The 20,965-nt window shown below is 48.2% G+C and overlaps 1 long non-coding RNA gene and 1 pseudogene across 3 annotated transcripts in view; one reads left to right on the top strand and one right to left on the bottom strand.

The window, feature by feature from the left end:
• Positions 1-20,965, top strand: part of LOC112312007 (uncharacterized) — a 34,547-nt gene that overhangs the window by 5,504 nt on the left and 8,078 nt on the right. For 2 of the 3 annotated variants that reach the window (XR_002975479.3, XR_006656608.3), the window contains exons 3-4: positions 3,345-3,540; positions 4,581-6,989. This is a non-coding gene — a long non-coding RNA (uncharacterized lncRNA). Of the gene's footprint in view, positions 1-3,344; positions 3,541-4,580; positions 6,990-20,965 lie in introns of those variants that run through there. The other variant, XR_008427266.2, reaches the window with a different exon arrangement.
• On the bottom strand, positions 18,942-19,060 carry LOC112312018 (5S ribosomal RNA; annotated as a pseudogene).

The raw sequence follows: 20,965 nt of genomic DNA, 5'->3' as shown, positions 1-20,965 counted from the left end.
GTTCAGCTTACTGATCTACAAAATCTATGGTACTTTTTAGCTTTAAAACTGTGTGACTCAAAAGATCTGTCTTTATTTGAATATCCTTAAGTTAAAAACTGACTCCGAGTTCTTAACATAACTAATATTTGTCACTTAGCATGTGTTCCCAAATAATATCAGGATCTCTTCTGATGAGTGTGCTTTCTAACTCCTTAACTAGATTCTGTTCCCCGTGACAGCAAGGTATATTCTATCCCTGTATAAGCCCAACCTGGTGTTCTACACTCGAAAGGTGATAGGTATTTCTTAACTAATTAGTAGTACTCTGGTGTGCCTTGTTATGTATAATAATAATCATGGCTATCATTCATTAAGCCCTTCCTATGTGTCAGGCATGTTGCTAAATGCTTTACCTGTATTACCTCATTTAATTTTAACTGCAAGCCTTGTGGGCATGTCACTATGCCTAATTTCAAGTAAGGAAACAGACCTTTGGACAGGGAGAGTGGCTTGCCCAGAGTCACACAGCTAGAAGCGACAAAGAGCTGTCTGGTCCCAGAGCCAGCACCGTAGTCTGTGCCCAACAGCCTCTGAGCAGACCGCTCGGAGGGTGGGTCTGAGGACGCGAATCAGTCAGTGCCGAGCCAGTGCCTGGCCGTTCCACCTGAAGCCCTATCTGTCGCCACTCCCTGCTGTCTCCCTCCAAAACAAATAACGCAGCCCAGACTGTGCTGCCCCCGCTGTCAGCCCCCACCGAGCAGCCGTGGCCCTCTTCCTCCTTGGGGTCTAAAGCCAGATTTGCTCACCCACTTTACCGAACTGTGAATTTCATGGGCAACCCAGTCCCCACCGGAAGTGAGGATTGTAACTCTCGATTAGCTGAAGGAGATCCTGTGCCCTGTCCAAATCTCTAGTTTGAAGCATGGGCAAATTACGCAGTTCTCTCCAGTGAAATATGAGCAGCTATTTTTGTTTGTTTGTTTGTTTGTGTGAGCATGGTTCTCCTGCTAGAACGCCTCAGTTCACATTCCGGCCTCACCATTTTCTACCTCTGTCCTCCCACAAGTCTATTAACCCTTCCTGGGCTTCAGTTACCTTCAGCCGAAAATGGGGATAATAATGGCACTTCCTAGTAGGGTCCTTGTGAAAACCAAATGAATAATGTCAAGTTCAGAGAACTACCTGCTGCCTACTAAGTACGCAACAAACAGCTGTTGTATTCGATCCCTGTTGCTGCACAGCAAATTACCACAAAGCCCTCAGTTCCTTTGAATCGAAAACCTGAGATCAACCGAACTGGGAGGCTCTGGCTGTCTGACAGACTGCAACAGGGGTGTCGGCCAGCGCTGTGGCCGCCCTTGGAGACCTTCCAAGCTCACGCACGCACGCGGCCTTGGCACCAGGCTGCCTCATGACAGGGAGCTGATTTCCACCAGAAACAAGCAATCCAAGAGAAAGTGAGAGAACACCCAAGCCGGAAGCCACAGTCTCTTCATAATCTTATCTCAAAGGTGACATCCCATTACTTCTGTCCTATTCTACTCATTAGAAGCAAGTCAATAAATCCAGCCCAAGAAAAGGAGATTACACCGGGGTGTGGATTCCAGGTGAGAATCTCTGGAGGCCATCTGGGAGGCTGCCCATGCCAGCCAGCTATTTTATATGTAGCTAAAACAAGTCTATAGTTTTGTTACTTCTACTTGATATTTAACTAATAAAATTCCTTTATTAGTCTTGGCTGGTGTGGCTCAGTGGATTGAGCGCTGGCCTACGAACAAAAGGGTCAATTCCCAGTCAGGGCACATGCCTGGGTTGCAGGCCAGGTCCCCAGTAGGGGGTTTGTGAGAGGCGACCACACATTAATGTTTCTCTCCCTCTCTTTCTCCCTCCCTTCCCCTCTGTCTTAAAATAAATAAAATCTTTTTTAAAAAAAAAAAAGTAAATAGGTTTTTTTACTTCCTCAATTAGATCCAGGTTAAAAGGAAAAAACTATGGCTATATGACTGTTACTACCCATTAACTATTACTCCCTAACTACCCCACAGCGTCGTGGTTTAAAACAGCAGTGGTCGTTTACTATCTCCCACGATGTCTCTGGGTCAGGAGTTCAGGCAAGGCTCAGTGGGGACGGCTTGTCTGTGACATGCTGCCCGGGGCCTCCACTAGAAGACTCGAAGGCAGCGGGACTAGAACCTCTGGCAGCCTGGCCATGCACTTGGTTGCCAGCTGTGCTAGGGTCAGCCCAGGGCCTCGCTGGGGGCGTGCTGTCTGCCAGAACACAGCATTTTGTCTGCCAGGCCTTTCATGTGGCCTGGACTTCCTTGCAACACGGCAGCTGGGCTCCAAGAGCAAACATGCAGAGAGTCGGGCAGACGCTGGATCCTTTTTTCTGACCTAGCTCCAGAAGTCACATAGCATTGCCTCTGCTGCTCTCACCGCTCACCAGCTGGGCAGGCACAGCCTCGCTCACAGCCACCCCCTCCCCAAGGAAAGAGCCTTGGCCCCGAGGCAGTCCCCCGTGAGAAGAGTGTGTGGACTGGGACGCACGTGTACTTGAAAAAGGCAGCCTGTCTCAGTGGCTCATTTTCCTTTATGACCACTCACTCTTAGGGTATCAGTTCCAGCCTTTTCGTCTGTTGGATTTTACTTCGCTGATTTAGTTTTCTATTGTTTCCTCCCTGCCTGTTGCTCTTCCGTCCAGACAGATCCATCCCTTGGGTGAGGCCCCTGGGTGGCTGTCTGAGCCCCTCACCTGTGAAGAAGCCGTAGGGTCTGTCTCTTAGGGTGTTCCTGTCCCACTGATAGGTAGCCCCACGTCCAGGTTTCCTTTCTTCTGTTTGTTTTGTTCTCTCTTTCCTTTTTTGTCTTCACCTTTTTGTTTGTTTGTTCTCTCTTTCCTGTTGGAAACTTTTCGCAAGTGAGTCCAAGAAAACGTGTTGTGGATTCTCAAAATGTGGGAGGCTCCTTAGCTATCAATCATCATCTCTCTGTCTTTTTTTAATAGAGAGGGAAAGGGAGGCAGAGAGAGAAGAAGAGAAACATCAATGCAAACATCAGCCGATTGCCTCTTGCACACATGACCAGGGACTGAACGTGCAGCCCAGTCATGTGCCCTGACCAGGAATCGAACTGGCTTTGGTTTGTGAGACTATGCCCCACTCACTGAGCCACACTGGTCAGGGCTCAGTTCTCATCTTAACGCGCGGCATGAAATAACTGGTAGAACTCGAATTGTCATGGGGGGCTGGAGGCCTCACACAGGATGACAGAACAGCAGGTCACCCCTAATGGCAGTAGCTAAGGTCTTCTTTCTCACCTGGTTCGTTTTCTCTGGGGAATGACCCTTTCGTCTCCTGCCCCAGGGGGATGAGCCTGCCTACTGCCGTTTTAGGAGCCAGATGGGAGACAGGCCCTGGGTGGCTCTTGGAATACAGACTCTCCTTACTCGTCAGGATCCTCACCTGCACCCCACACTGTGCATCTCACATCCCTGAGTCAGGAGCATCTCTGGTTCAAGTTCAGCTTGTCCAGGGACTAAACCTGCTATCTACTGCCAAGGTGAGCAGCTGGGGCTGGGGTGGGGCTCCCGGGCATCCGTCCTACAGCCCCTTATATTTGACTTCCAGTCAAACTCCCCGCATGTCCCCTGGGGCCACTGTAACAAAGTACCACAAACATGGCAGCTTAAAACAATAAAAACTTATTCTCTCACAAGTCTGGGGGCCCGAAGCCCAAAACCAGTTTCGTTGATCCCAACTCAGAGTGTGGGCAGGGCCGCACGCCCCCGGGGGCTGTGAGGGGAAATCCCTTCCTCGCCTCCGCAGCTGTGGTGGCCGCTGGCATTCCATGGCTTGTGGTCTCATCAGCCCAGTCTTTAAAGCCACCACTTGTAGATCTCTTGCTGCCCCACTTTTCACATGGCCTTTTCCTCTGCTCCTGAGTCAAACCCCCTCTGCCTTCCTTCTCTAAGGGCATGTGATTACATTTCAGACCCCTCTGGATAATCCAGAACCATCTCTCCTTCTCAGGATTCTTAATCACATCTGCAAAGTCCCTTTTTCCAAGTCTGGTTGCACAGTTTCCAGGGATCAGCACCTGATACCTTTGGGGGCTTTGTGCAACCTTTTACACCTTCCCTCTGCAGTCCCAGGCCCTGGCCACGCCTGCTCTGTCTCCAGTGCTGGCACACTGTTTGGAAGCTCTGTGAAGGGTGCAGATTTGCTTTCAGTTGCCCCCGTCTCAAGGAATTTACAGCGTAGCTTCCTCTGCTCTCCTAGGGTCAGTACCAGTCCTTCCAATCTTCTCCCTGTTCCAAAAGTGTGTTGACATCTTGCAATGGTCTGAATGTTTATCTCCCCCCACCCAAAATTTATATATGTTGAAGTCCTGACCCCCAAAGCTGGTGGCATTAGGAGGTAGGGCCATTGGGAGACAATTACATCAGAAGGGTAAATCCCCTATGAGTGGGATGAGTGCCCTTGTGGAAGGGACCCCAGAGAGACCCCCAGCCCTGTCCACCACGTAGGGATATGGGAAGTTTTTACCCCAGAAGAGGTTCCTCGCCCAATCACACTGACACCCTGATCTTGGGCTTCCAGCCTCCGGAACAATGAGAAGTACCGTTCTGTTGTTTTACCCCGGCTGTGGCATTTTGCTGTGCTGCCCGAACAGACTAGGACACATCTCCCTTCGACAGTCGGCGCAGCCCCTTCTTCTTCTGGTAGGCTTCCATTTGCTTCCGCTCTTGACTGTCATTTTGGATGCGTTTCAGGTGGAAATGCAGATAAACATGTGTGTTTAACAGACAGTGTTTAACCAAATATCTCTCCATGGGTTTTAAATATTTTTACAAATAGTTTCATTGCTTCTTTCACTTATTACAATATTACACACTTGTTTTAAAAATAGTCCTGTACTAAGAGCAAGAAGACAGGCTGCTAGAAATCATACTGCTTACCTAAAGGCAATGGTCAAAATTCGAGTCTACCATTATAATATGTTTTTTAAATGTGTGGACATATCTTTTTTTCTTGTATTGATTCTAGAGAGAGGAGAAAGGAGGGAGAAGGAGAGGGAGTGAAACGTGGATGTTGCAGAGAAACGCTACACGTTGTCTCTTGCACATATCCCAGCCAAGAACCATACCTACAACCCAGTCGTGTGCACTGATAGGGAATTGAACTGGCGACCCTCTGGTTTGCAGGACAACACCCAACCAACTGAGCCACATGGGCCGGGGCACCCTTATAATATTTTTAAAGCACATCCCAAACATTATAGCATTTGTCTCTACATACTTCAGTACCTACCTCTTAAAAATAGCCCAGTTCTGCCCTAGCCAGGTAGCTCAGTTTGGTGGGGGGTGGGGGGGTGGTGGTGGACTGCCCCCTACCTGCCCTGGAACTGGGCCTCTGAAAGCCACACTCCAGATTCCTGGGCCAGCCCATCTAGAGAAAACCAGGGAGGAAGAGGGAAGGGACACCTTGCCCGCTGCTTGGTGCTCCTGTCCGTGTGTCTCAGCGACAGTGGTCAGCTCCGGCCTCCAGATTCCTTCAGCACCTGGAACACACTCTATTGTGCCCTCTCACACGGACCAGCAGCGATGTCTCTCCAGTGGGTTGGTGGGTGACTGGGGCATCTGCAGTGACTGTGCCAGGTTGGGGGCCTCCAGCTGCAAGACCTCCTCCCACCCTGGCTGCTGGGTGGCCAGGCGTGCCTTTCAGCCCTCAGGGGTCCTGGAGCAGTTCACAGAGGTGCCTACGCACTAAATAGTCACAGCAGGACAGAGCAGTCATGTGGAATCGTGGAATTGCTGAGTGCTGTCCCCGCTGGGCAGTCCCTGGTGAGTCCCTGACTCCGTTCTGGGTGCAGAGGACAGAGGTGTCTGTATTTAGAGTTTCTGGGCAGAAGCTGGGGAGGTTCCAGCACAGCCCAGGCCCCTCTGTCTCCCACGCAGTCCCCCCACCCCAATCCCTCCGCACAAAAGCCCTGCTCTTTGTTCTTCCTGGTGGACCCTATTGGCCCATCAAACTGGACATTAAGTCATTACCCATCAAACAACTGGTTTCTCTGGCTCCGAGGGCTGGAGAGACTCGTTCCCCATCTGCTAGGGGAAAGAGGAGGAAAACATTTGGGAATATTTGCACAGGGGTATGTGTTCACTTCCTGGTTTGGGTTGAATGCTTCCAAGGCAGAGAAAAAAGGGAGAAAAACAAAGCTGTTAAATTTCCATATTTAAAAAGCTTATACGCTGCCTCAGCTTTTAAACTAAAATAAACCAAAAACCACAAACAGAGAGTCCAGAATTTAAATTTCCACCTTTGGTCTAGTGATGGATGATATTTTACTGAAACTGAATCACTGGGAATCGCTGGTGTGTAGTTTAATAAGAGAAGGATGTAGTCTCAACATTTTTGTTTTGGGGGGAAGATAATGGACCATTATTTGAGCCACAGATATTATCATTGTTAATTTTTTATTTTGAATAATAAATTCCTCTTCAAGTACCTGTCCACTTTCTAATGAGCCAAATAATTTAATCATGCACCCCCAAAATATAATACAGAAAACATTTAAGTAGTATTTAGTGAACCTCCTTTATTGTTTATTTATACCACACTTCCTGCTAATACCTATTGTCTCCAGTTGGATGGGAAGGAGGCGGGAGACGCGAAGTCCATGATCTCACAGAACCGAACAGGTCCCTCGCCTTCCTCCTCTATTTGAACTCTGTGGGAGCACTTGCCTTGGATGAGACTGTGCACGGATTCGTCTGCCATGACCATGACCTTAATCCAAGTGGAAAAGCAGGTTTTAAAATTGTGAAACAGCACGTGTTTCTGGGGTGGTCATCCAGATCATCCAAAAATGAAAACACAACATTTAAAACTTAAGACAGAATTCATAGACCTTCATGAATCCGCCTACATATCCAACCCAAAAATCACCCCCCTGAGTTGTGTGGGGAGAGGATTAGAAAACAAAAAGAGATTACTCAGTGGCCACATGCACGGGGCTTGGAGGTATCCAAGCTCACCTGTAGAAACAGTGCGGGAAGACTCCAATAGATGGAGGGAAGGAGGGGTGAATTTCCAAGCACAAGTGTAGACACCTCCTCCAGGAAGCCTGATACAATCCTGGCCAGAGTGGGACTCCTGGAAGTTAACAACATAAGATTGCCTCTCCACAGTGCTTCCTTGAAACTTGAGATGCAAACTTCTCAAAAAAGGTTAAAAAATTAGTGCAGTGTGAAAACCAAAACAAAACAATGAACGATGCTTTCCTCTGGAAAGTAGGAAGGAGGCAGTCAGGGAACTCCCTTTGCACCCTAGTACACTTTGTGGACTGTTAACATAGGCATGTATAATTTATGTTAGAATTCATTCTGTTAAATGATGAAGAGGGCCTCAACTCCCTGAGGCCAACCCTGTGCAGAGCGAATGGCAGCTACGCGTCTTGGATTGTCTGGCTCAGCGTCAAAGTCTGTTCTTCTTTTGGTGAAGTGTTGTCTCCCCTGATTATGTGTCAGATTCATCACAGAGAATTCAGAAAGCACAGTCGAATGGGTAGGAACCGAAGAAATTCCCACTACTCAGACATAGTCACCATTAATTTTTTTTTTTAGAATTAGTTCACTTCTAATTTTTAGAATTAGTTGATCTGTCAAGATAAATGACATAGAATAAAACAGAATAGCCCTGACCAGTGTGGCTCAGTTGGTCGGGCATCGTCCCGCAAAGTGAAAGGTTTGATTCCCGGTCAGGGCACCTGCTGGGGTTGCAGGTTCAGACCCCAGGAGGGACGCTTACAAGAGGCAACCAGTTGATGTTTCTCTCTCACTTCAGTGTTTCTCTCCCTCTCTTTCTCCCTCCCTTCCCCTCTCTCTAAAAATAAAAAATAAAATAATCTTTGAAACAGAATAGCATCGGTACTTAATGTGTTTTTCACAGTAATGATGCAAAATTCCTAATTTCTGTGGGTCTTTGGCTATTTAATATCTTTTTACTTGTTTGAGGTTTTCAGGTGCAGCCCACATTCAGCATCACTCTGTATTAGTTCCAGATGCACAGGGCAGCGGTCAGAGCATCGCGCACTTGGACCATTAACTTTGGGATTTCTCTACATAAGTTTCCTTCGTGCAAGACAGTTGTAAGCACACTTTGAGTGAAATCCAGTAGTTCTTTTTTTCTTCAAGTGACATTAGTACATAAGCATTTCCCTGTCATTCAGGAAAGACCAGGTGAGCACTAACATTGGAAAATACCTTTTGAGGGGGACGTAGAAGAGGGTATAGGGGGTCAGTTATATTGTGAAGGCAGGAGACTTGACTTTGAGTGGTGAACACCCACTGCAATATACAGATGATGTGTCATATGGAGTTGTACACTTGAAACCTATATACGCTTAATAACCAAGGTCACTCAGGGAAATTTAATAAAATTTAAAAATAAATTGCAAAAACAATAATGTAACCTTTATGCCATTAACTTTTTTAACATAATATTTTGTATTCTATTTTATTGATTATGCTATTAAAGCTATCCTTATTTTCCCTCCTTTGCCCCCCTCCACCCAGGGCCCCCTACTCCCTCAGGCACTGCCCCCACCATAGTTCACGTCCGTGGGTCATGTGTATAAGTTCTGTGGCTACTCCATTTCCTATCTGTACCTTACATCCCCATGGCTATTCTGTAACTGCCTATTTGTACTTTTTAATCCCCTCACCTCTTCACCCCTTCGCCCACACCCCCCTCCCGCATGACAATCGTGAAAATACTCTCCGTATCCATGATTCTGTCTCTATTCTTGTTTGTTTAGTTTGTTTTGTAGATTCAACTGTTGATAGATATGTATTTATTGCCATTTTATTGTTCATAGTTTTGATCTTCTTTTTCTTAAATAAGTCCGTCTAACATTTCATATAATAATGGTTTGGTGATGATGAACTCCTTTAGTTTTTTCTCATCTGCAAAGCTCTTTATCTGCACTTTGATTCTAAATCATAGCTTTTCTGGGTAGAGCAATCTTGGCTGTAGGTCCGTGCTTTTCATGACTTGGAATATTTCTTGCCAGTCCCTTCGAGCTGCAGAGTTTCTTTGAGAAGTCAGCTGACAGTCTTACAGGGACTCCCCTGTAGGTAACTAACTGCTTTTCTCTTGCTGCTGTTAAGATTCTCTCTTTATCTTCAACCTTTGGCGTTTTAATTATGACGTGTCTTGGAGTGGACCGCTTTGCATCCATCTTGTGTGGGACTCTCTGTGCTTCCTGGACTTGCATGTATATCCCCTTCACCAAAGTAGGGAAGTTTTCTTTCATTATTTTTTCAAATAGATTTCTAATTTCTTGCTCTTTCTCTTCTCCTTCCAGCACCCCTATGATGTGAATGTTGGACTTCTTGAAGTTGTCCTGAGGCTGCTTATACTATCTTCATTTTTTTGGACTCTTCTTTCTTCTTCTTGTTCTGTGTGGTTGTTTTTTGCTTCCTTATGTTCCAAATCATTGATTTGATTCTTGGCTCCATTCACTCTACTGTTGTTTCCCTGTAAATTGTTCTTTATTTCAATTAGTGAATCCTTCATTTCTCACTGGATCTTTTTTATGCTTTTGAGGTCCTCACTAAGTTCCTTGAGCATCCTTATAACCAGTGTTTTGAACTCTGCATCTGATGGATTGCTTATCTCCATTATGTTTAGCTCTTTTTCTGGAGTTTAGATCTGTTCTTTCACTTGGACCATGTTTCTTTGTCTCCTTGTTTTGGCAGCCTCCCTGTGTTTGTTTCTGTGTAGTAGGTAGAGCTGCTATGACTCCCTGTCTTGGTAGTGTGGCCTAAGGTAGTAGATGTCCTGTAGGGTCCCGTGGCACAGCCTCCCTTATCACCCAAGCTGGGTACTCAAGGTGCATCCTTTGTGTGGGCTGAGTACACCCTCCTCTTGTAGTTGAGCCTTGGTTGCTGTTGGCAGGTCAATGGGAGGGATTTACCCAGGCCAGTCAGCTGCAAGGACTGGCTGTAGCCCCTGACCACCAACCTCCACCCTCAGTGGAGGATCAGCTGTGCAGGGGCAGGGTGGTGGTGCTCTGACCTGGTCTGTAGCTGTCCACTAGGTGTGCAGGCCCTGGAGTTTCCTGGGTGGTGCAGGCCAAGGTCAGCCCCAACCTCTGTTTTGCCTGGGGCCACCCTGCCTGATCTATAAAGCAATCTGAGATGGCTGCTACTTGTGCTGAGCTTGGAGATTCCCTGGCAAAGTCAAACTGTGAATCTTGGCTGGCTGCTGCTAGTGCTGGGCCTGGGGCTTACTGAGGCCAGCTGTTGCTTGTCTGAGAGGATTTAGGAAGTTGTGAGTCATGACCTAAGACCATCCATTCATATGGAAAAGTAGCTTGGGTGGGCCCATAAGCTGGGTGGGGCAGAGTCTCTGGGGATCTCCAAGGTGGGTCAAACAGTGTGAGCCTGATTGATGGAGTCTCTTATATGGCACCAGCTTGACGGCTCTGTCGGAGGAGGGCTTAGCAAAGAGACAAGGCCTATGCTCGCTTGATGCCAGACACTTCAGTTCCTCCCTTGATGCCACTGGTGCCTCTCAAGCTGCTACCCCGGTGCTGGAGCTCAGAGGCAGTGAGTCTGAGTAGGTGAGTCCATGTGTGGGTTCTTTTTTTTAAAAAAAAAATGTTTTAAATTATATTTTATTGATCATGCTATTAAAGTTGTCCTTATTTTTCCCCCTTTGCCCCCTTCCACTCAGGGTCCCCTACTCCCTCAGGCACTCCCCCCGCCATTGTTCATGTCCATGGGTCATGCGGAGTTCTTTGGCTCCTCCATTTCCTATACTGTACATCCTCATGGCTACTTTGTAACTGCCTATTTGTACTTCTTAATCCCCTCACCTTTTCACCCATTCTCCCCCTTCCCCCTCGCATCTGGCAACCTTCCAGTAACTAACTTCTTTTCTCTTGCTTTTAAGAGTCTCTCTTTATCTTTACCCTCTGGCCTTTTAATAATGATGTGTCTTGGAGTGGGCCTCTTTGCATCCATCATAATTGGGACTCTGTGCTTCCTGGATTTGCATGTCTATTTCCTTCCATGCGTGGGTCCCTTAAGGGGAACTGCTTGGGACTCCAGAAGTTTCTTCCACTGACTTAACCCCACTGGTGTTTGCAGCCAGAAGTTCTGGGGACTTACCCTCCTGGCATTGGAACCCTGGGCTGGGGGAGCCTGGTGTGGGGCTGGGACTCCTGGCTCCTGAGACAACCCCCCAGAATTTTTATCCACCACACGTGGGTGAGGGGCCAGTCTGTTCTGCAACTGTGCCCTCCTACCAGTCCGGATGGATTCTTTAATTCTATAGTTGCCAGACTTCCATTCAACTCGATTTCTGACGGTTCTGAGTGATGGTTGTTTTATATTTCAGTTGTAATTTTGATGTGGTTGTGCTGAGAGGCGAGCCATGTTTACTACCACCATTAACTTTTCAGAAGGAAGAGATACTGAATTTACAGTAAATGTAAACCCATTTTAATGACCTGGTTATCTTTTGGGGTGTGTTCCATGAATAAGCACCTCATTTAATTGGGAGAATAGATCTTTTTTAAATAACGAAAATATATTTTGGAGATTGTCTTTATCAATGCACTACTTACATTTTAAAATGTAGACCATCAGTCTCACAGGAAGTTGCGAACACAGCACAGAGCGTCCTGTCTGCTCTTACCCGGCTTCCCCTAATGGTGGCATCTGGTGTAACAAAGGACAATATCACAACCAGGAAACCGACATGGGGACAGTCTACAGACCTTATTGGGATTTCACCAGTTTTTTCATGCACTGGTATGTGTGACGACCTCAATTTTATCGGTAAAGGTAGAGAAACCTAAGGCTCGGATTGGTTTGGCGTTTACCCAAGCTGCACGCCTGGCGAAGCTGGCAAAGGAACCCAGGTCTGTCTGTCTTGAAGCCTGCACTTTTCACTCTCTCTCTCTGAGGGGTGGGAGGAGCAGCGGGACACAAAAGTAAGAAGTGATGACTGAAACGTGGAACAATTAAACTGCAACATTGTCGGAGGGTTGGTTTTAGTAACCAGGAGAGCCACACCTAGTTCTGACACTAACTGTGGGCAGTTGGGCCAACTGTTACATTTTTATCCGCTTCCCAGTCCTCCTCATAAAAGGGGGGTGACCCACACAGCCCCCGCAACCCCAGCCAAGGCTAATTGTAGTATAGATACGGTGCCCACAGAAAAGAAAGTTCATTTTATACACACACACATTATTTTAACCCCAACCTTTAGTAGCCCTCTGAAAAATGTTCCGGTTGGGAAAAGGAATAGAAACCTCTGGACCTGGAGTTGAGATTGAAGTTAATCAAGAATAGTGCAATTACATTTTATGTCCATTTGAATGTGGAAATCTGAAATTTCCTAAATAAGGTCTCATGTTATGCCCCATAATTGAAATAGAGAACCCCACCCAATAAAAAGTTAGTCAAAATCCCTCAGTGTCACATCGGGTGGGACTGAGGATTGTACACCGTTCATGATGTTGCCACAGGGTGGCGCCAGGGTCTCGGTTAAACGAAGACGCATCCTGAGCAACAGCTGGGACCACTGGTTGTTTAGTGGGGACGTTGGGACTTAGGAGTTCCAGCGGCCTTGGAAGCGCAGGGGCTGCAAAACGCGGCCATGCGATCTACTCACGCTGGTGGGAAGGTCAGCCACGATGGAGCGCTGGAAGGAAGCCGGTCGCTGGGATGGCGGTGATGTGAATTTCCCGGTGAGCCTTCAGCAGCGTGACAGAGATGGTGCAGCGTGACAGCTGCATGGTAGCGCCACACCACCGTGGTGGGTGCTGTGCTCTGAGAAGCGCAGCTCCAGCTTTAGAGTTTTTCTTCCGGGTAAATCATTCTTGAGTTAGCGAATTTTAAACGATACAAGCAAGTCTCCAGAAACGCCATCATCCTCATCGGGTGTGAGCGATGGGACTCTGATCCCTCCTCCATCAGCTCCGCTGGAAAGCAAGCCCTGCCCTCCCGGCCTGTCCCAGAAAACCAGTTCGCTCCAGGATACAAGAGAAGAAATGTACAGCTGCTTTTAAAATTATATTTTATTAATTATGCTATTACAGTTGTCCTGATTTTCCCCCTTTGCCCCCCGCTACCCAGCACCCCTACTCCCTCAGGCAGTCCCTCCCCACCCTTCATGTCATCGTTCATCATTCCTCGTTCATGGGTCATGCGTACAAGGAGACAGTTTTTTAACCTCCCTTTTGTGCTAGGTTGTGCTTATCGGCCTTCTCTCATTTAACCCCACAGCTCTACCATGTTCTGTTATTTAGCCATCCACTCCCACAGCTGATCTTTTATCAGTGTCTTTCACTTCCTTCAATGGATGAGGAAATTGAGCCACAGAGATTAAGTAATTTGCCCAAGACCCCATAGCTGGCAGTCTGTAGAGCTGGGATTTGAACCTGGGTCAGCTTGACACCAAAAGCTGCTTAGTTCCTGTGCACCAGGGAGCCCCTAAGCTCGGCTCCTGCTGTTGTTTTGGCCATCAAAAGTTTGGCAGGAGTAAGCAGATGTCTGTCTGTGATGAGGGTGGAGGGAAGGTATTTCTCAACGAGGTATCATCGCTCTTTCATAAACTACTTCAGTTTTTGGACTGGATGATTTTGAAGATTGTTTAGGTGGAAGCAGTCACACCTTCTCTGCAGACATAATGTCACCACCCGTGGTTCCCGCAGCCAAGGTGTGCCCGTTGGTGAATGCCTCCACTGGTAATGCACTTGTGAGATTTTATTTTGGCCAAGTCCACAGTCTTTTCATTCCATAGAGTCAAGGAGAGGTTGATGCAGCCAGGGAAGCCGGGGCAGAAAGGGCAGATGCCTCCCAGTTGTCTGGGAGATCGTAATGTCATTTCTTCACCCAATCTCCAAACAGCTAAAAGCATGAGATCCTGGGTAATTTGCCCATTGCCACATAAGAGGCCAGCACCTGCCGTGTAAAGTAGTGTCATTCTGAAAGTAGAGTGGCTGTGTTCTTGATTAAAATGAAAATAGAAATGCAATTCAATGTCCTACGTGTGATTTTAGAGGACATGCCTACCGTGTTTTCCTTTTCAAAATGTTTTCATATCTGTTACCTTCCTTTCTCTGCACACAACCTCCCTGTCCTGAACAAATGTCTATTATAGCACTTAATGTTAATGTTTAGTGTGTGTCTGTCTCTCCCGCTGGTTTATGACTTTCTTCAGGGAGGAGACCCTGCCACATTTGAAGCATCTATAAAGCCCTAGCACTTAACAAGGTATTGGCCAGGGCTTGTTTCCTTGCGAAAGATAGAAATCCACTAGATGCAGTTTAAGTGAAAGGGGGCTTTGTTTCAAGGAGCCCCAGGGCAGGTGTGCATCTATGTCTTGGAGGAACAGAAGTCAAGTTCTCTCCTGGATCCACATCTCTTGCATCTGTCCCATCAACACCTTCTTTCTGCAGAGTGTCTTCCACTGCTCCCTGGTCTTCTAGGCTGAAACCCTGGCTGTCAGCATCTCCTAACAGACGTGCAACTTGTCCAGCCCTGTGCTGAAAGCTTTATCATGCTCTTGGTCCCAATCCCCCCCAGTCTCCAGGGATCAAGACTCTGATTGGTCCAGCCTCAGTGAGGTGTTCACCTCTAGTCCAATCAATTGTGGCCAGAGGGGTGTGCTCCAATGGTAGATAGAAGTTGTTTCTATGGCAACTGCAAGGTGCTGGCTGGAAAGAAGTCCCAGTTCTCTGAGAAAAGGGGGAAGGGGTGGGGCAATCAATGCAATTGGGGCTGTGTCCTTGTATACACTTGGTGCTCCATAAATGCTTACTGATCTGCCTTTCTCTAAATGCTGCAGGGTGCTGGTCTTATAGTTCCCCAAACACACTCCCATCTACTGTCTTCTCTTCCTGGGGGCTCTTCCCCACCTGCTTGCCCTCGGCCCGGCTAACTCCTGCTCCTTCTTCAGGTCTTCACTTGGATTCACCACCTTTTCAGATGGCCTTTCCTGACCACCTTCCAGAATGTGCTGCTGTGTTTCTTCGAAACAGTCACCACCGGGCAGTTATTCCTTTCATTCTTGTCTTCTTCCCCAAATACTGTAAGTTCTCATGTTCCCAAAGTCTCTATAAGCCATGGGGACAACTGGGGGACCGTCGGGGAGTTTATCCCCCTTAGGCAAACCTTTCAGCATTGGGAGATGTGACAAGTGGATCGTTTCTCACCCTTTTCCCTCCTCGGACCGTCCTGAGATGGACTCAAGTGGCTTTTGTGAGGAGGGCCCTGCCAGGTGGAGCATCCTCGTGGTGGCAGTGGCTCCTCCCCCTCCCCTTCCCTGTCTCCCATTTCTGCCCTTGGGGGTCACACCCCCTTGTAAAGTAGTAGCAAATAGGCCTTCGTCCCAGGCCCGCCTTTCTGGAGGACCCCAGCTAAGTGAGCAACAAGCTGGCATACATAAAAATGAAGTGTATGGGCTTTTGTGGAATCACAGTGTTTAAACAATGTCAGAAACCCCACCTGCCTCCAACTCCAGGCTCTGCTTTCCTCCACTCTGCCTTCATTCTCATTCAGGCTTTCCCTGAATGGAGGCAAGCTGCCCCTAGGAGCTCCAGAATGCCTCTTTCTGGGTGGTTTCAGCCGAAGTCCAGCTGTAGTGTGTGGGTTCTTGACTTCGTGCAGGAAAATTTCACAACACGAGTCCAGGTGACTATGAAGATACATTTATTAAAGCTGGGGACAGTGAAACAAGGAAGGGCTGAGCATGGAAGAAGCAACAGGGAGCCTGGGCTGGGCTGCCTTAGCTCCCTGGGAAGGCGGAGAAAAGGGGGCCTTGGGGACAGGTTCAGGGGATCTGCCTGGGACCAGCTGCCAGCTGCGCATTGCCTTAGAGTCTAGGAGACACGTGCCTGTGGAGAAAGAAGTGGGGTGGGTGTGGGGAGAAGAAAGGAAAGGGAATGCTCCGGCTGCTCCCCAGAGGGAGAGCACTTGCCCAGGGTCCTTTGTCTGGAAACTTTTATCTCTCTTGCTGAGGGGAATCTTAGAGGAGGCCTAGGGGGTGGGGGGGCACGGATCTCAGTAGAATACTCATCAGTTGCCCAGGTGTGCCCTCTCAGGGTCTGCTCTGATTGGTCAGCGCCAGGGCAGGGGGTCATTGCAGTCACTGCAGTTGGTCCTGGCGTCACCCACCTGGTTTTGCTGCTGTTCTGGGCCTGGAGCCGAAATACAACTGAGGCCTAGAGGTGGTCTCCAGGGAGGAAAGGCCAGGGGAGAGGAGGTTGCCTTGGGGGTGAGGTCCTTGTTTTCCCCGGTTTTGCGCCCCCACCGGGCGCTCAGGCCTTCCAGCCGCCCTGGTGACCCTCTGCCCCGGCTGTAAATTGCTCGGCCACTGTGTTCAGCTCTCTGTCTCAGTTTTCCTATTCCACTAGCCAAGGAATTTTCCTAGCTTCTCCCTGCCCTGTCTCAACAAAACTAACAGAATCCTCAGCCCTTCTTCCACCTGGCCCATCTGTACGGCCATATGCTGTCCCCTCCCAGCCAGCTCAAGCTCTGGCCACACCAAGCTCCCGTTCCCCACTCATGTCCCGCACTTTCTGGTCTGCGGCTTTGCACGTGACACTGCTAGAATGAGCGGCTTTGTTCGCCTTTCCGTCTCTGCTGGGCAAATTCATCTTTTGAGATCCACTTTGAATATCACCTGTGCTAGTCATCTCTGGCTGTGTAACAAATGACCCCCCAAACGTTGTGGTTTAAATCAGCATATATTAATTATCACCCACGTTCGTGAGGGTCAGCGATCTGCCTGTGGCCTCGACAGGTGGTTCTGACTCAGGGTCTCTCAGGAGGTTGGAGCTACTGGCAGGCCTGCAGTCTGTCTCGTCTGAGGGCTTGACTAGGGCTGGAGGGTCCGTTTTCAAGCTCACGTACATGGCTGTTGGCAGAAGCCTTCAGTTCCCTGCCATGTGGGACTTTTCATCGGGCTGCTCGTGACATGGCAGCTAGCTTCCTCCAGAGTGTGGAGTTCAAGAGAACAAACCACCACCACCACCCACCACTACTACCACCATTAAAAAGAGAAGAAAACAGAGAGAGAGGGAATGAGTATACTCAAGATGGAAGCTGCAGTTTTTTATACCCTAATCTCAGAACTTTCGTATCATCACTTTTTTATTATCCACACAAACCAACCCTGGTGCACTGTGGGAGGGACTACACGGGGGTGTGAGTGCCAGCAGGTAAGGATCACTGGGGCCACCTTGGAGGTTGTGGCCACATGTCCCCGAGGCAGTTCTCAGCAGATCGGTACTCTGTACACACTTCTTGCAAAGCTTTTTCCATTTTGCATTACGGATGCTTTGTCTCAATCCCAGATTACAAACTCTTTGAGGGCAGTGACTGAATCTTATTCTTCTTTTCCTTTGGTTTTAGCCCTGCGTGGTGTCTAATACAGATACTATATTCCGTAAATGTCAAAGTAAGACTTGGGGTGGTGAACACACAATGCAATATACAGATGATGTACTGTAGAATTGTACACCTGAAACCTATACAATGGTATTAACCAATGTCACCCCAATCAATTCAGTAAAAAAGAAAAAGTACTGAGTGCATGATTGAATGAATAAATACTTGAATGAATTAACAACTGATTCAGTGGGTCCGTGGATAGTTCAAAAGACAAGAAAAGATAACATGGACAATTCCGTGATTAATTTCCCTGATTTTCTGCTGGTTAAGATACCTAAGGAGTTGGTTGCTCAGACCTTGCTTCCTTTTTCTCTGGCTACTTCTCCTTCCCCACCACCCTGTGGTTACAGCATCAGGGAACTCGGTTGCTATCTTGGTATAACGAAATCCTATTCCCTTGTCACAGTTGATTGGACCAGGGCTAGGCACCTGACCCGAGCTGGACCAATGGGCTTCTTCTCCAGGGAGTTGGAAATTGGAACTAAGAGAGGCCAAGCTCCAGTCTGGCTGCTTTCTTGTCAAGAGAGAGATGAGCGACTGGAAGCTGTTGCCAATAGTAATTCTTTGCTCCACAGCCTGGAGAGCAGAGGAAGTCAGTCTGCCACAATAGAGGGGAAAAAAGCAGAGGAATGAATGAAGAGGGAGAGGAAGGACAGGTTGCAAAAGCATGGTCCCGGAGCCAGCTGCACCTCCAGCTGGGTCCCCATGAAGTACCTTTATGCTGTTATGACAACTGGGGTTTATGCAACAGTGTGTGGGAGCTGGCTCACCCTGGTTCATGAAAACCAATGATACATATTTCGTCAACGACATCACATTAGTAGCTTGAAATAGGCCAAGGTGGCAGTATTTACACCACAGAAACTGGGCAGAGCTGCAAACCAGGGACCCCCACTGAGAGCTGGTTATTAAACATTTGCGAGACTGAAACATCTGCTGGGCAAATGCCTACTCCACAGCCCAGGACCTCCCTTGTGAGAAGCCTCTGCTGGTGTTTGCGGGAAGCTAGTTTTCTGTGTACTCAATGGTGCCTAGGAGACCCCATGTGACAATCCAGAACTCTGAGGGTTACGGGACATAAGTCAAGGGTGAAACAGACACCCCAACTAGACACTAACTGCCGGTTGCCCCTGGGTGAAGTCCGTGCTGGCTGGCTGTCCCTCCTCGCATCTCCAGGCTCCTTCCTGGCGGCTCCTCCCCTCAACTCTCCTCCCACACCCTCCCCACACCCTGACCTCCTCAACCTCCAGCCCAGAGGCTCCATCTACCTTACTGAGTTGTCAGTCAGCTGAGAATCCGATAAAGATCAGGACCTTCCCGAGAGGAGCCACACCCAGACACAGAAACACTCATGTGAGATTCGTGGACCGAGTGCCTTCTTTTCTCTGAAGACTTTCTGGCTCCCACACCCTGTGCGCCCCTGCTTTACCCTAAACATACTCTATCTCAGTACCTTCAGCACTTGCAAATGGAGTCTTTTTTTCTTTCAAGACTGCAGCACCCGGTATTCCCAGGCGGCCTCCCATCCAAGTACTAACCAGGCCCGACACCACTTAGCTTCTGAGACCAGACGGGATAGGGCGCGTTCAGGGCGGTAGGGCCATAGACTATTTTTGAGTCTTTTGCTCCACTGGGAGCTTCTCTGGGGAAGCACCTAGTCTGGTCTTATTCCTGACTGCATGGGTGACAGAGAAGTGACTGGGACACCCAGGTTCTAATCGTGAGATCAGGGTGTAGCTACAGACACCGCCTCTGTCTAAGCACAAGGAGCGTCACTGAGGATGACATCAACACTGCTGAAGGGAGAAGCTGCCACCCCAGGACGGGCCACGACACAGGGAGAGAGTGCAGCGTGGGGCTCACGGGTATGCCCCCAGCACAAGAGACGAGCGGTGGCTAGCAGAGGGGTAAGCGCCTCAGGTGTGAAGCCACGGGCAGAAGCGGCACTTCGGGGTCCCCGGAATCTAGGTTCAGAGTCTAGCTCTGTCCCTGATGGCTTGTGACCGGTAGCAAGTCACTTGGCTTCTCTGAGGCTTAGTTTTCACACCTGTCAAAACCGATTTATTGAGTCACTGTGAAGGTTCAAAGAGATAAAAGAATAAAAAAAGAAAAGAAAGAAAGCTTAAAAGAGACAGTGCCGGGACAAAGGAGATGGTCGATAAAAGTTCATTTCCCCCTTTGCTGAGTTCATGGCATGCTGGGCACACACATCAGAACTCAACTCTGTTCAACCAAAGCAAAACAAGCAGCTTATTTCTAAGAGTGGCAGAGACTGCTTACTGTCCCCCGGTTTCCATTAGTCTCTTTCTTACACAGTAAAATAATTTTTAGCTAGGTGCATCATTGCTCAGCTAATACTACATTTTTCTCCCCAGCCTCCCTTGCAGATTGGCGCAGCCTGGTGACTATGTTCTAGAGGGTGGGGATGTGATCAGAAGTGATATGTACAACTTCTAGGTCATGTCCTAAGAGGAAGGCACATACTCACCCCTTCCTTCTTTTCTCCTGTCCTGGCTGGAACAGTGATGTGCAGGTAGGAGGTGGAGCAGCCATATTGGTCCATGAGGTAAAGACTATTGATGCTGTAGAGAAATAAGAGAGAAAGTCTGGGTCACTAATGACTTAGCAGAGGAGAGGCACCACACCAGCCTAAAAGCTTAGACTTTGAAGTGCAAGAGAATTAAACTTACATTTGTTTAGTCACTGTCAACATTTGGGTTTCCTTGTGGCAGCCACAGCTGTACTCTAATGCTCAAGGCTACAGACTGAATGTCTGTGTCCCCCTAAAATTCCTGCGTTCGCTCCTAACTCCAACAGATGGCAGTGGAGGTGGGGCCTTTGGGAGGTGATTAGGTCATGAGTGTTCACAAATGGGATTGGTGCCCTGACAAATGAGACCCAAGAGAGCCCCCTTGCCCCCTCCACCGTGTGACGACACTGTGAGGGCATGGCAGGGGGGCACTTGCCAGGAACAGAATTGGCTGGCACCTTCCTCTTATACTTCCCAACCTCCAGAACTGTGAGAATATATTTCTGTTGCTCATAAGACACCCATTCTATGGTGTTTTTGTTATAATACCAAACAGACTAAGACACTCAGTAAACCAGTAAGGAGTTCATAGCATCCAAAAAAGAGCCAGACAAATGTTTACATTGTTTTGGCCTTGTCAATCCAGAGCTCATTCAGTTGGCTCTTGTGTTGCTTTGATATATGTGCATCATTTTGCTTTGTTTTTAATTTTTTTAAATTGATTTTAGAGAGAAAGAGAGGATGGGGGAGAGAGAGAGGAGCGAGAGAGAAACATCGATTTGTTGTCCCACCTCATGCACTCATTGGTTGATATGTGTATGTGCCCCAACCAGGCATCAAACCTGCAACCTTGGCGTATAGGGATGATGCTTTAACTAACCAAGCTACCCGGCCAGAGCCATCATTTTGTTTTTTGATTATTTCCTTACATTTGTCACAAATGTCCCAGGCTCATCTGGCCATTTCCGTGGCCCCGCCTTGGA

Source organism: Desmodus rotundus, chromosome 7, assembly GCF_022682495.2.
Source record: "Desmodus rotundus isolate HL8 chromosome 7, HLdesRot8A.1, whole genome shotgun sequence".
In the NCBI taxonomy this organism is placed as follows: Eukaryota; Metazoa; Chordata; class Mammalia; order Chiroptera; family Phyllostomidae; genus Desmodus; species Desmodus rotundus.
Note: the sequence above shows the minus strand (reverse complement) of the source record. Positions and strands in the feature narration are given on the sequence as shown.